The sequence below is a fragment of the Euwallacea fornicatus genome, chromosome 20 (assembly GCF_040115645.1).
Source record: "Euwallacea fornicatus isolate EFF26 chromosome 20, ASM4011564v1, whole genome shotgun sequence".
Lineage (NCBI taxonomy): Eukaryota > Metazoa > Arthropoda > Insecta > Coleoptera > Curculionidae > Euwallacea > Euwallacea fornicatus.
In genome coordinates, this window is record NC_089560.1 from 744,208 (window position 1) to 756,383 (window position 12,176).

At 37.3% G+C, this 12,176-nt stretch overlaps 1 protein-coding gene and 1 long non-coding RNA gene across 3 annotated transcripts in view; one reads left to right on the plus strand and one right to left on the minus strand.

Annotated features, from left to right (window-relative positions):
• Positions 1–12,176, minus strand: part of LOC136345549 (uncharacterized) — a 193,058-nt gene that overhangs the window by 174,819 nt on the left and 6,063 nt on the right. The window lies entirely within an intron of this gene.
• Positions 2,366–10,245, plus strand: LOC136345582 (uncharacterized). Its single transcript, XR_010733167.1, has 3 exons — positions 2,366–2,496; positions 4,050–4,231; positions 10,142–10,245. It is a non-coding gene; the product is annotated as an uncharacterized lncRNA (long non-coding RNA).

Genomic DNA, 12,176 nt, shown 5'->3' on the forward strand with positions numbered 1-12,176 from the left:
GAAAACCTCATAAAATAGCCGTGTTAACGGTTCTACAAGGTTTCATGCTCGAAAGCGACAAAGACAAGGGTGAATGGCTGACTGTTAAGGGGGAGAAACGCCACGTGTGTTTGCGGCATTCACTTGTCACTATGACATGCACTGAGGTATATTCTGTTACTGACTCATGTGGACCCTAAACGATTATTGACATGATTCTTTTCCCTGACTCGTCTACCTGTAAATTTCTACCTCGTGGGGAGCCGACGTGATTGGATGGCACAGATTAGGTTTGGCCCGGGGTTATCGGACGGCCTTCTTTACCTGTTCCTAAATGCCCCCTTTTCACTTATCTTCGCTACAAATGCTTTTAATATCTCATCCGAGTGATAAAACAATTAAAGAGGGCTGCATAAAGTAGTTATGTAGGTTAGGTACACGAAGTCGTCTTACACTAATTAATTGCCCGGATTTTCGCAATCAACTGGTAGTAGATATTTATTAACCGAGCAGCCAAGTGTGTATCAAATGCATAGCTGAGTAGTTTTTAATGATTTGGACCTAATGAGCTTTCAGGTTTATACGAATGGCGTCTTTTAAATGCTTGACCGTTAGGACACACGCATAACAATAGAAAGTTTATTTTTGTGGACTTTCTACATTTATCACTTCTGCTTTCTACATCCACTTCTAAAAGCTCTAAAAGCAAAGCCAAGCTCTATGGAGGTTCTTTCAAGCTCGTCAGAGATGCAGTGAAGCGGGTCGTGGCCTTCGCAATAATTGCATAACTTAACTAATGTTATTGTATACTGTTGCTCGGACTATCCCAAAAGTTCAACTGTATTAAAACTGCAAGTATTGCATTCTGATGGAAAGTCCCAGAACTGTTTCCGTGTTGCTGACATCTGAAAATGTGAGGTTGAACATGCATTAAACATACTTCACCTGAAGGGCGTGTTAGAGGGATCAAAGCCTGGATAAGTGGACTTACTATTTGCAGCAAATAATGCCTCAGAGCACCATTAAAGAGTCATAAATTCACTACTTCGAGGGTCTCACTGGCAAAAAAAACATCAGTTCAGTTTCTGTTCGTTTATCTCAGGATATAATATTCTTTGTCTGCACTTAAGGATCAGAGTTTAGGGACTTCCACTCATTCAGGTATCTAGTGTATTTTTATATTGAGTACCAGGCGAACCCTGGACATAGAAGATTAATATGGGAAATCGATTTTTATTTTTTGCGCCTACGGGGATTATCCAATTGAAAAATTGGATACTACGCTACATGGACACTAGTCAAACGAAATTAGGCCCCACATGTTATTATGCTTGAAATTAGTACATTTTCGGACATGAACCAATGGGAACACGTTCTCTTTAAAGATGAGTCAAGATATCGACTTAACCACAACGACATACGTGTTCGAACATGAAGACGTAGAAGTAGGCAAAATTTATGTCAAATGTGAGAGAAACTATCCATTTCGGAGGGAGCACTATTGTGGTCTAGAAACAGATTTCTTTCACAAGACGCATTACTGTGTGTATCTTTCGAGACGCAATTGTGAATGGTTGTCGGTACTTAGAGGACACTGTAAAATCTTACGTCATTCCATTTACAGGTGAAGGTTCAAAGTTTGTTCTTTAAAAAGATAATGCAAGGCCCCACACCACTCGATTACTTACGCAATACCTTCAGGAGCACAATATCGAAATTTTGGAGTGGCCAGCTAATTCCTCACACTTGAACCCTGTAGAACATCATATTTCATAGAACATCACATAGAATATCTCGTCTTCAGTGAAGATTCAGAGATCGTTTAACTGTCGAAAATTTAGATGACCTGGCACAAATGCTCCAGGAAGAATGAAACAACATTCCGAAGGAAATGATAGAAAACGTAATCAACTCTAGACCCAAACGGTCAAGCAGTCCGATTAGCCCAAGGCAGACATGTCCATTATTAATTTTCTTTGTTTATTGCATTTAAGTTTATTTTAACTATACGAATTGGTAAAAAATTAAATACTTGCCGTAATCCTTTAATATATTTTTAATTCTCTGCTGAACTTTTAAAAACTAAATGTCATGTTTAAGCTTGATGATTACCTAACAAACCTAACATTTGCTAAATTAAAAAAAGAAATGCAGAATTAATTTTTTAAGCATTTATAGAAGTGGTCCTTACTTCGTACTGACTAGTTTAGTACTCAAGATCGGGCGTCATTTTGCACTTTTTGGTTATTTTCTAATTTACCTTAAAACTCCCCCAAATTAAAAAAAAAATTAAATGTCCCGCGTAACCATTCGTTGCTGTGATTGGTCAGTGTCAAGGTCAGAATTAAACAAACACAAAATCGCCAACAACATAAGTGTAAAAACCCTATGTCAAATGAATTTTCTCCTTTTGCTAATTTCTAAGCACTTTACAAACTTATTTACCGCTGAATTCAGTGAAAAATCAATGAAAAACCTGAGGATAATTATCATGTGATCTGCTTTGATGTCCCCGCGGTAAGTTTCTTATCAACGTATGATTATAACAGAAAGACATAACCTATAACTTTTATCTCACTTACAAGACAGCATCTCCGCTCTGGCCAATCGTGGCCTCGGACGATTACGCGGGATATTCAAATTTTTGAAATTTGGAAGCGTTTTGAGCTAAGACTGCTCTAATTAGAAGATTGAAAAAATTGCGAAAAAATGGTCGGTTTTAAGTTCTATGTCTTCTATGTAAAAGTTTTTTATTTGGATAATCCATGCAGACGCAAAAAAATAAAAACCGATTTCCCATGTTAATCTCCTATGTGCAGGATTCGCTTGGTTTTGGGGCTTAGCCACAATTGCCCTGGAATAGGGAAAATGCGAAAATCTGCAGTTCTCGATCTCCACTTCAACCAAACCATCGGCGGAGCCTATCCGCACTGGATCTGGAACACGTCTCATGCATTTTTCGATATACTCTCAGGAGTCCTTTATTTTTCCCCTAAAAGGTTTCCACCTCTCGTGTGCCCTATGCAAGCAGACGTCTCCTACCCCTGAGAACAATCAAGAACCGTTAGACCTCGATTATGAAGCGTATGAACCTCCGTATTTGTAATCTGTAGCAGATAAAGTATTTCGGAAATGGCAATTCCACCGACAAGAGACCCATTAACATCCCAACTAATTATATCGCTCCAATCCGGCTATTAAGAGCTAAGCGTTCAAATCTTAATTAATGGTTCAAGGTCGCCCTCTTGACCTTCATCGTGAAACCGACTGGTAGCACTTATTCTAAAGAATTGCAAAAGCATATTTCGGCCCATAATCCGAGTCAACGGTTTCGAGACAAAGAACAATCATCATGCAACGACCCGAGATTCCCTTTATGGCTCCCATATGCCATTTGTTCCTATAAATCTGGAGATAAATTGTCTTTAAGAGTTTTAAATATTTTGATAACATTGTTCCAGTCACAACAGGCATGTCGAAAAGTGGAATATATCTTAAATAAAACGGCGTGAAACTTGTGACTGTTACAAAAGTTTATTTTAATCGACTCGGCCTGAAAGTGGGCCAACGATCGAGCTCGGCGCATTTCTCTTCGGCGGTCGCGGCCAATGCCTCGTGCTTGAAAGGAGGGGAGGCCCCTTTCTTGATTGCCCGGCTGCTCCCCTGGGGTCCTAGGGGGTCCGTTGTATTTGTGGGGCACGTATAGCTGATATATTGAACTTTGAGCTGGCAGCTAGTTTGCTTAAAGTTTGTTATACCTAGCTATAAGTCTAAACTTGGCGAGTGCGGATTATCACAAGTTTTGGTGGTCTAACCTCAGGAGCTCTAGTTTTTGTTCTGTACGTTCGAAATAAGTCCAATCAACAGACGATTCCGGTTTACGACTCCATTCACGAGAGTTATTACCAAGGTTACTTCAATACTGCACTTTCCGGCCGTGGCATCAAAAGGAACGAGCTATGCTCGGAGATGTAATAAATCGTCGGCTCAATTTTGCCCGTTTCGTGCATGACGTCATTTGTGAACACGCTTAAATAGATGTGCACGTTTTTACATTACTTTTGAATTAGGACGGTTTGACGTGAAGTCATTAGCAGTCCAACGCAGTGACGCCACCAGGACGACGATACCGCCACAAGAAACATCTATAGTTTCTAAATGAATATGCCTTCATCATTTGAAACATTCAAGGCAATTGCAGAATGGAACCGTTAGCAAGAAGTGGGCACGAAATAAGGTTCAACACAAAGACGTAAGTTCTATAGATTTTAGACAAACCCACGCTACGGAGTTAGATAGTATGGTTCGGATCACGTGACTTTTTATGCACGTCACGGGCTTCGTATCAGCAGTGGTGCCACATCTTTTCAAAATTGACATATAGCAGGGACGCTGCAAGCCCCTTACACCGAACTGTTTAAGAACTTGGGCGTTGTACCAACAATAGTAATAACGATATGGATAATATATAACCGGGAGCACCATTTTAGCTGTGAAAAAACATTTTTTACCGCCAAAATTGATGAACAAAGAACACAGCAAATCAAGCACCAACCCTGCGAAAAATTGGATTATGTTTACACATTCAAATAAATCTTTATTCTTTTTTAGCACATTAAATTTATATGGCTTGCCATATTACGTAAGGCGACTCTCAATCGTTACATGTTGTGACGTGAATGAAAAGTTACGTGATATGAACAATAGACGCGACATCGCAGCAAAATCATATCGCGCTCATATGTCCCAAGTCTGGTGGAACATCTTGGTGGTGGCCTAAACGCTTCACTTATCGCCACATTTTTACAGCATTTATACCGTGCGTTTAAAAAAAAATTTCAGTCAATTCGATTTTGGGATTATTTGACACCGAGCCCGTATGTCTTTGATATGTTCTACGTAATCTCGAATACATACGAACAAATTAATCTAACTTCACTGAAATAGGACTCTCCGTTTATTTTTATTGTTCATTGCATTTTATTAAAACTAGTCCTTTGCAAAGCTTCGCGGACTTGTGTGTTGGTCAGTTAAAGTACTCTAAGTGCTAAAAATGATTTTTACATACAGACAAGAAGCCTTTATAATTGAGCCTTATTTTCGAAATGAACAGTTCGTAAAGGGAAAACAGGCCTTTGAAATTCAACTCTGTCTTCAAGAGTTCCGTGAAAAATTTCATCACATTGCAGTGCTGGAATCACAAATTTCGCAACACTTTGCACGAGTTGGAAAATTGTTTCGCGAAACTGGGAGTGTTCAAAGGAAAACGGGAGGTGCGACACCGCCTAAACGAACCTGAGAAGAACTTGTTGAAAATGTGATACGAGTAGTCTGAGAATAGTTCCAGAAGCACCCGGCCCAACACTTAATGAAAACAACTTTTTGGAGAATATTACAATATTTCTTAACATAGTCTTCTTTGAGATTGACATACTTTTCCCGGCGATGTTCTATGACTTCTATACAAAATTTACAGTAAGAAGCTTAGAATGTTTCATAATGGGCATCCACCTCGGACCCCACCTCTTTATTATTGGCAAATCTCTTTCCAGCGAGCAATTTTTTTTGTTTCACAATAGAAAATAATCTAAGGAGGCCAAATCTGGCCAATACGGTGGATGAAGAAAAAGTTCGAACCCAAGTTGATTGGTTTTGATCATCACGATGACGGAAATGTGGATTAGTGCGTTGTATTGATGAAACAGAACTTTCTTTTTTGCTAATTGCGGTCGCTTTTTCCTAATTTCTTCGTTCGAACGCTGCAATAAGTTTGTACAATATTTTTCGTTTATTGTTTTTCCTTGAGGTAGATGGTCAATAAAAGTTATCCTACGTACAGTCCAAAAAACGGACTCTATCGCCTTTCCTGCAGATGGAACGATCTTCGTCTTTTTAAGAGCCAATTCTCCCCTTTGAGTCCATTATTTTGACTGCCGTTTCGTCTCAGGGGTGAAATGATGGGCTCATATTTCATCCATGATTATGAATCACGCAAAAACTCGACTTTATTGCTGCGAAACTTTCCCAAACACTCCCTTGAAACATCCTCACGGGGCTGTTGTGGTTCAACCGTAAGTAATTGCAGCACCCATCTTGTGCAGTTTTTTCATATCCAATTGTTGGGTCCAAATGTGATGTACAGTAATTTTTGAAATGCCTGACATGTCTGCTAACTTGTACGATTGTTGCCGACAGTCTTTCAGTACAGTTTTGTGAATTTTCACTACAATTTCTGGAGTGGTCAGGTCTCGAGGGTCTTTAGGGTGACCATTGCGGAGTTCGTCTTGTCAGCCCCCAGGACCACGTTTAAACTCTGCCACCCAATATTTTACAGTTGTTAACGAAGGACTAGATTCCTTCAAAGTAGGATCTAATTCCGCTTTGATGCTGCACCTTCAAATTTTAAACATAAGCGTTGTAAGATTATGTTTTTGTAATATATGCAGATTTTTAACAAAAAAAAACGGCATCTATACATCAAGTCGGGTACTTCTGGGATTATCCACGTAGAAGACAATCCCAGCATATTTTTAAGAAAACTTTCCCAACCAGTGGATGTATCGTCAAGCCCTTGTGGTATAGTTATTTAGAAAATCTGGAATTATATCCCGGCAATGTGCAAGTGTTTCAGGAACTGAGGCCTCCGGTTTCCGAAAATCTACTGCGATATTACAATTGGTTTAATCAAACAATGCACGACAACCTTCTGGATTTGACTTTTTTACTGACGAGACAACATGGTTTCACTTGTCGGGTTATGTAATTTCACAAAATATGAGATTACAGAGTGTAAAGAATTCCCATGTGTTTACGAAAACACCTTACGTTCTCGAAAAATTCAATTACGGTACGGAGCTCACGAAGACGCTGAGTAAAACCCATTTTTTTAATGACTACATCACAGCTGACCGATATCAGAATATGTGGAGTGAATTCATCAACCTACTTCACTTTGACGAACTGCGACCCGGATACCTTCAACAGGATGGGGCGACGCCCCATACACCTAGAACAACTCTTAATTATTTTACAGAATACTATGACGATAAGGGAATAAGTTCGCAGGAAGCATCAATCCAGCACGATCTCTGGATTTAACTCCACTCGACTATCTCTCTAAAACTTTGATAAACATAATTGAGGATCTTAAGGGCAGAATTCGACAAGAATGTGAAAGTGTTTCTCCGCAAATTCTCATTAGAGGCTTTGATACTGTGAAAAATAGAGGTAATTCGTGTTTGGAAAATAATAGAGAACATTTTCAGCATTTGTTTTAAACGGAGTAAGTAAATAAAAATTAGTTAGATTTATTTATGTTTCATTTTTTCTTGACCGCTAGCAAAGATTAAAATTAAAAGTGAGGTTAGGTATATTTGTTTATCTTCGAGGTTGCGTAGAACATATCAAAGACATACGGACTCGATGCCAAATAAGTCCAAAACCTAACTTTTAAAAATGCACGGTAGTATTACAACAACTGCACTCAAGCTCACCATATCACCATACATGGTTAGTTTCATCATCACCATATATGATGATCTCCATCACATAACTTTTTGCCCAAATGTTAGTTCTGCCTCTTGGTTCGATCGATAGCAATTGAATTCGATATTATTTAAGACCGTGCACTTAATTAAGATTAGTTTTGGCTGAAGGATTTAGTTTTAAAAATAAGTCGACTATTTGCCACACTAAATGTGATGGTTTTGCACAAGATCTGTTAAGTCCAACACAAAATATTCAACTAGGACGAGCTCGACAATTAAGTTGAAAACGCTATAAAGTTAATGAAGTGGCATGGTACTCTAAGTTCTTAAATACACAGGGTGTTAATTAAGTATATAGACCAACACTAAACTTTTACTTTATCTTTGAAAAATTTTTAAATGAGAAGTTTATACTACTGCAACGGCAGTTCTCGAGATACATAATAAAAACGAGGTTGAACTACGTTTAAACGTTTCAGCGGTTTAGACATAGATGATCGCAATCGTTCGCAACGGCGGTCGCACCTTTAGGTTTCTATCGTAAGATAAACTCTTTGGAATTATGACTGCTGAAGCAACATATTTTCATATTAATTCACCTTTTCTTGTTCGAAATATCTGAAATATTTTTCACATCATTTCATAAAATGCTCGTAAAATGAATTGCTGATAAGGTGTTCTTTTAATTGCTGTCGCCCCAAAATATCTCCATGTTGCATATCAATTCAAATTGGCCTGTACATCTTTGTGACATTGGTGAAGTAACATTCTTTACCACATTCACCAACTTGAATGGGGAGTCAAACTACCAACATAATTTATTATTCGAGAATTACTATACCATATTGGGCAAATGGAATCTCACCATGCGAAATGTGATCTTTAATGATATGAATGTGAAAACCATGTGATCTTCAGTTCATTCGTTCTCATTCCTAAATTCTTCTTTGAAATTCCATAAGAACCTAAAAATCGCATTGTCACGGGTTCTAACTATTTGAAATAGTTGACAAAAAACCATTCAATGCACTCACCTAACCTCCGTAGTTCTCATAGAATTCACCAAACAAGTACATTAGGCGAGGTAGTGGAATTTTTTATACCGAGTGTCCAGACCAACCCTGGACATAGGAGATTAACATAGGAAATCGTTTTTTATTTTTTTTTGCCCGCATGGATTATCCAATTGAGAAACTTTTGCATGGAGATCATGGACTTAAGGCCTGCCATTATTTCGCATTTTTTTCAATCTCCTAATTAGAACCGTTTCGGCTCAAAACACCTAAAAATTTCAAAAATATGACTGTCTCGTGTAACCGTTCGAGGTCACGACTAGTCAGTCGAGGTCGTAATTAAACAAATTCAAAGTCGCCATCAACACACGAGTAAAAATCCCATGTTAAGTGAATTTTCTTTTTTTATTTACTCTTTTATTTAAATGCAACAAAGAAAAAATGAAAACATATAAATTAAACAATTACCTACATATTCAGGTTGAACCAAACTAGTAAGTGAATAAAAACAAAAAACTTTAACATTATTTGCAAAAACCTTTACGGCAATTGGTCGAAGAGACTACCCACCAATGTAACCAACCGCGGCATCGAAGGGTTGCACGGGACATTCAAATGTTTGGTAGTCGTTTTGAGCCAAAACAGCTCTAATTCGAAGATTGAAAAAAATTCGGAATAATGGCCGGTCTTGAAGACTATAACCACATGCAAATTGAATAATCCGTGTAGGCGCACAGAAATAAAAACTGATTTTCCATAGAAACCAATCTCCTACGTCCAGGGTTCACCTAGACACTCGGTATTAGAGTGTAAGTAGTCACAATTCAAACTAAAATCAAAGACAAATCGGCCGTACTTGAGGGACCCCAAAATCATAATTCAATAAAATCAAAAGACAAAGAGACCACTAGAACACGTAGGAAGGAGCGATATCGACGTCTTCCAGTCCCCTTTTAGGGTTTTTATGGTTGGTGATCATATGGCGCATTTTTGATTATACACTGACCAACTCCGATTTTGAATCGAAAGTATTTTTTTCTCTTACACGAGCGTCGCTTACATTAACTTAATGGCACGAAAACCGAGATGGTTGCCCTGTTTCATATTAAAACCATCGTGGGTCCGGGTATAATCAACAGTTTTTCGACTATTATCCAGTTGATCCTTAATTTGCAGGGCCTATAGGCCCTCACCGAGCTCGAACCTCGAATACAATTATCGATCTTTCATGACAAATCCTCGGGTTTTGTAACCCGAGGATTTTTCAAACCATTATGACCGATTCTGCGAAAATTCCCCCGAATCTTCTCAAACCAAATGATTGCGGATGCAGCACCTGTTAGGACTACTCTCTTTTCGGGTCTCCCTTGCATAATATTTACAGGTACTGGAACCGTCCTTTCACGTCCAGGTTAATTTATGGTCTGCCCAGAACCATTATGGGTTTGGTTCTGGTAATGGTGTGACCATAATTTAACATAATAAACTGTGACAAAGCTTCTAACGAAATTGATGCCGAAATTCACTAATAAGCGATTATGATGCAGGTACATTTACGCAAATCGAACAAGTTTCAGAATCGAATGGGGAATAGGACCTGGTTTACATTAAGACTCCAGAGTTTAATGGACATTCAGACAACTAACAGGAAAAATATTTCAGATGGACGTCCAGGGTAAAGTGTGCTTATTTTGAGACCCAAACAATGAATTCCGATCCAACTGACACTCGAGGTTATACCACAGTTTCACCAGAGGTCCCACTGCATTGCAAATTGGAGCCGATTGAAAACATTGTACTTTGGACATTGCGATTGAAACTGGAGTTTTAAAAGAATTAATGAGAATGGGTATGAGAAACAAGATGTTAAAACAGATTAAATCAGACCTCGGGTCAGATTAACTGTAATTTATGTTATGCTGGACTAACTGCTGAAAATCGTAGAGAAAATCAAGAGCTGGGAATGAAATCTGAAGAAAAGAAAGGAGCTCGAAAGATTTAAAAGTTTGAATTACTTTTACAAATCTCTATTCCAGATCCAGATTTAATTAAGATAATTATCATTGGATGACTCGTATGGTGGTATCGAAAAATAAACGCTGAACAGCCAATAACTATAATTATCCTCAAAGGCTTCCGTAGGTAACCGGTAGCTACTCATCTAAAAAATCAGAGCGCGTTCCAGTATACTTCTCTGATCACCTACTTTTATGAGTGAATATACAAGGTTCGCCATTGCTCCGGCCTTGGTTCCTGGTGTCTTTGTATAAATATCAATATGAAATGTTTAGTACAGTACTAATTTATATCGGAAAGCTGCATGATTTAATAATATTTTTGTTTATACAGAGTGTTCCGTTTTCGCTGGGCAGCATAAAGTTATAATTTTTTAAATAGCAACCCATAATTTTTTTTATACCATTTGATGAAACCTTAATTTAGAAGGAAAATACATTAAACATTTTTTAAATTGGTTGCGACGTTGCCGTTTTAGAGAAATTTCTTTAAAAATGCAGCATCAGAAGAAAATTATCACAAAACTGGTGTTTTTTGAAATTTTTAAATTTGTTTTTGTAAAGTAGTAGATGAAAGTCAGAGGTACTTAAAAACTTTAAAACATTTGTTTAATGCACCATACTTTTTTGTATAAGAGCGCTAATTTGCAAATTTTACAAATTGCTGAAATCGTTCGTTCGTTCGTTTCGTTCGAATCGTTTTTTTTAAATGGTACCCATGATTTTTTTCAAGTCTTTCTAATGTAGTTTTTAATTCTCTATTAACTTGCAATAACATCTTTTCATCTAACATTTACAGTTATGGAGATATTTAGAAAATTTCAATCAAATTGCAGCAGGCATTATTATAATCTAACGCTTCATGTGGTATCAGCAGGATGGTGCTCCCTGTCATTATGTTAGAAATGTGCGTAATTATTTAAACGAACAATTTTATGACCGATGGATCGGCTGCGGAGGTCCTGTGCCATGGCCGGCGAGATCTCCGGAACTTACTCTCGTGGATTTCTTTTTATGGGGATTCGTAAAAGATTACGTATTTCAAGAAGATGCTACTATACAAGAGGCAATGAAAAACAGAATAAAAACCGCATTTTCTAACGTGAAACCAGAGATGTTAAAAAATGTGCGCGAATCTTTGCAACGAAGACTTCAGACGTGCCTACAACAAAACGGACAAAATTTCGAGCACTTGTTAAATTAATATATTTTTGATAATTTTGTTGTTTTTTATTATTCTTTAGTTTAACTAAAGTTAACTCTATCAATTTCTCTAAAACTGTAAATGTTAATTATAATAATGCTTATTGCAATTTGATTGAAATTTTCTAAATATCTCCATAACTGTAAATGTTAGATGAAAAGATGTTATTGCAAATTAATAGAGAATTAAAAACTACATTAGAAAGACTTAAAAAAAATCATGGGTACCATTTAAAAAAAACGAGTTTCAGCAATTTGTAAAATTTGCAAATTAGCGCTCTTATACAAAAAAGTATGGTGCATTAAACAAATGTTTTAAAGTTTTTAAGTACCTCTGACTTTCATCTACTACTTTACAAAAACAAATTTAAAAATTTCAAAAAACACCAGTTTTGTGATAATTTTTTTCTGATGCTGCATTTTTAAAGAAATTTCTCTAAAACGGCAACGTCGCAACCAATTTAAAAAATGTTTAATGT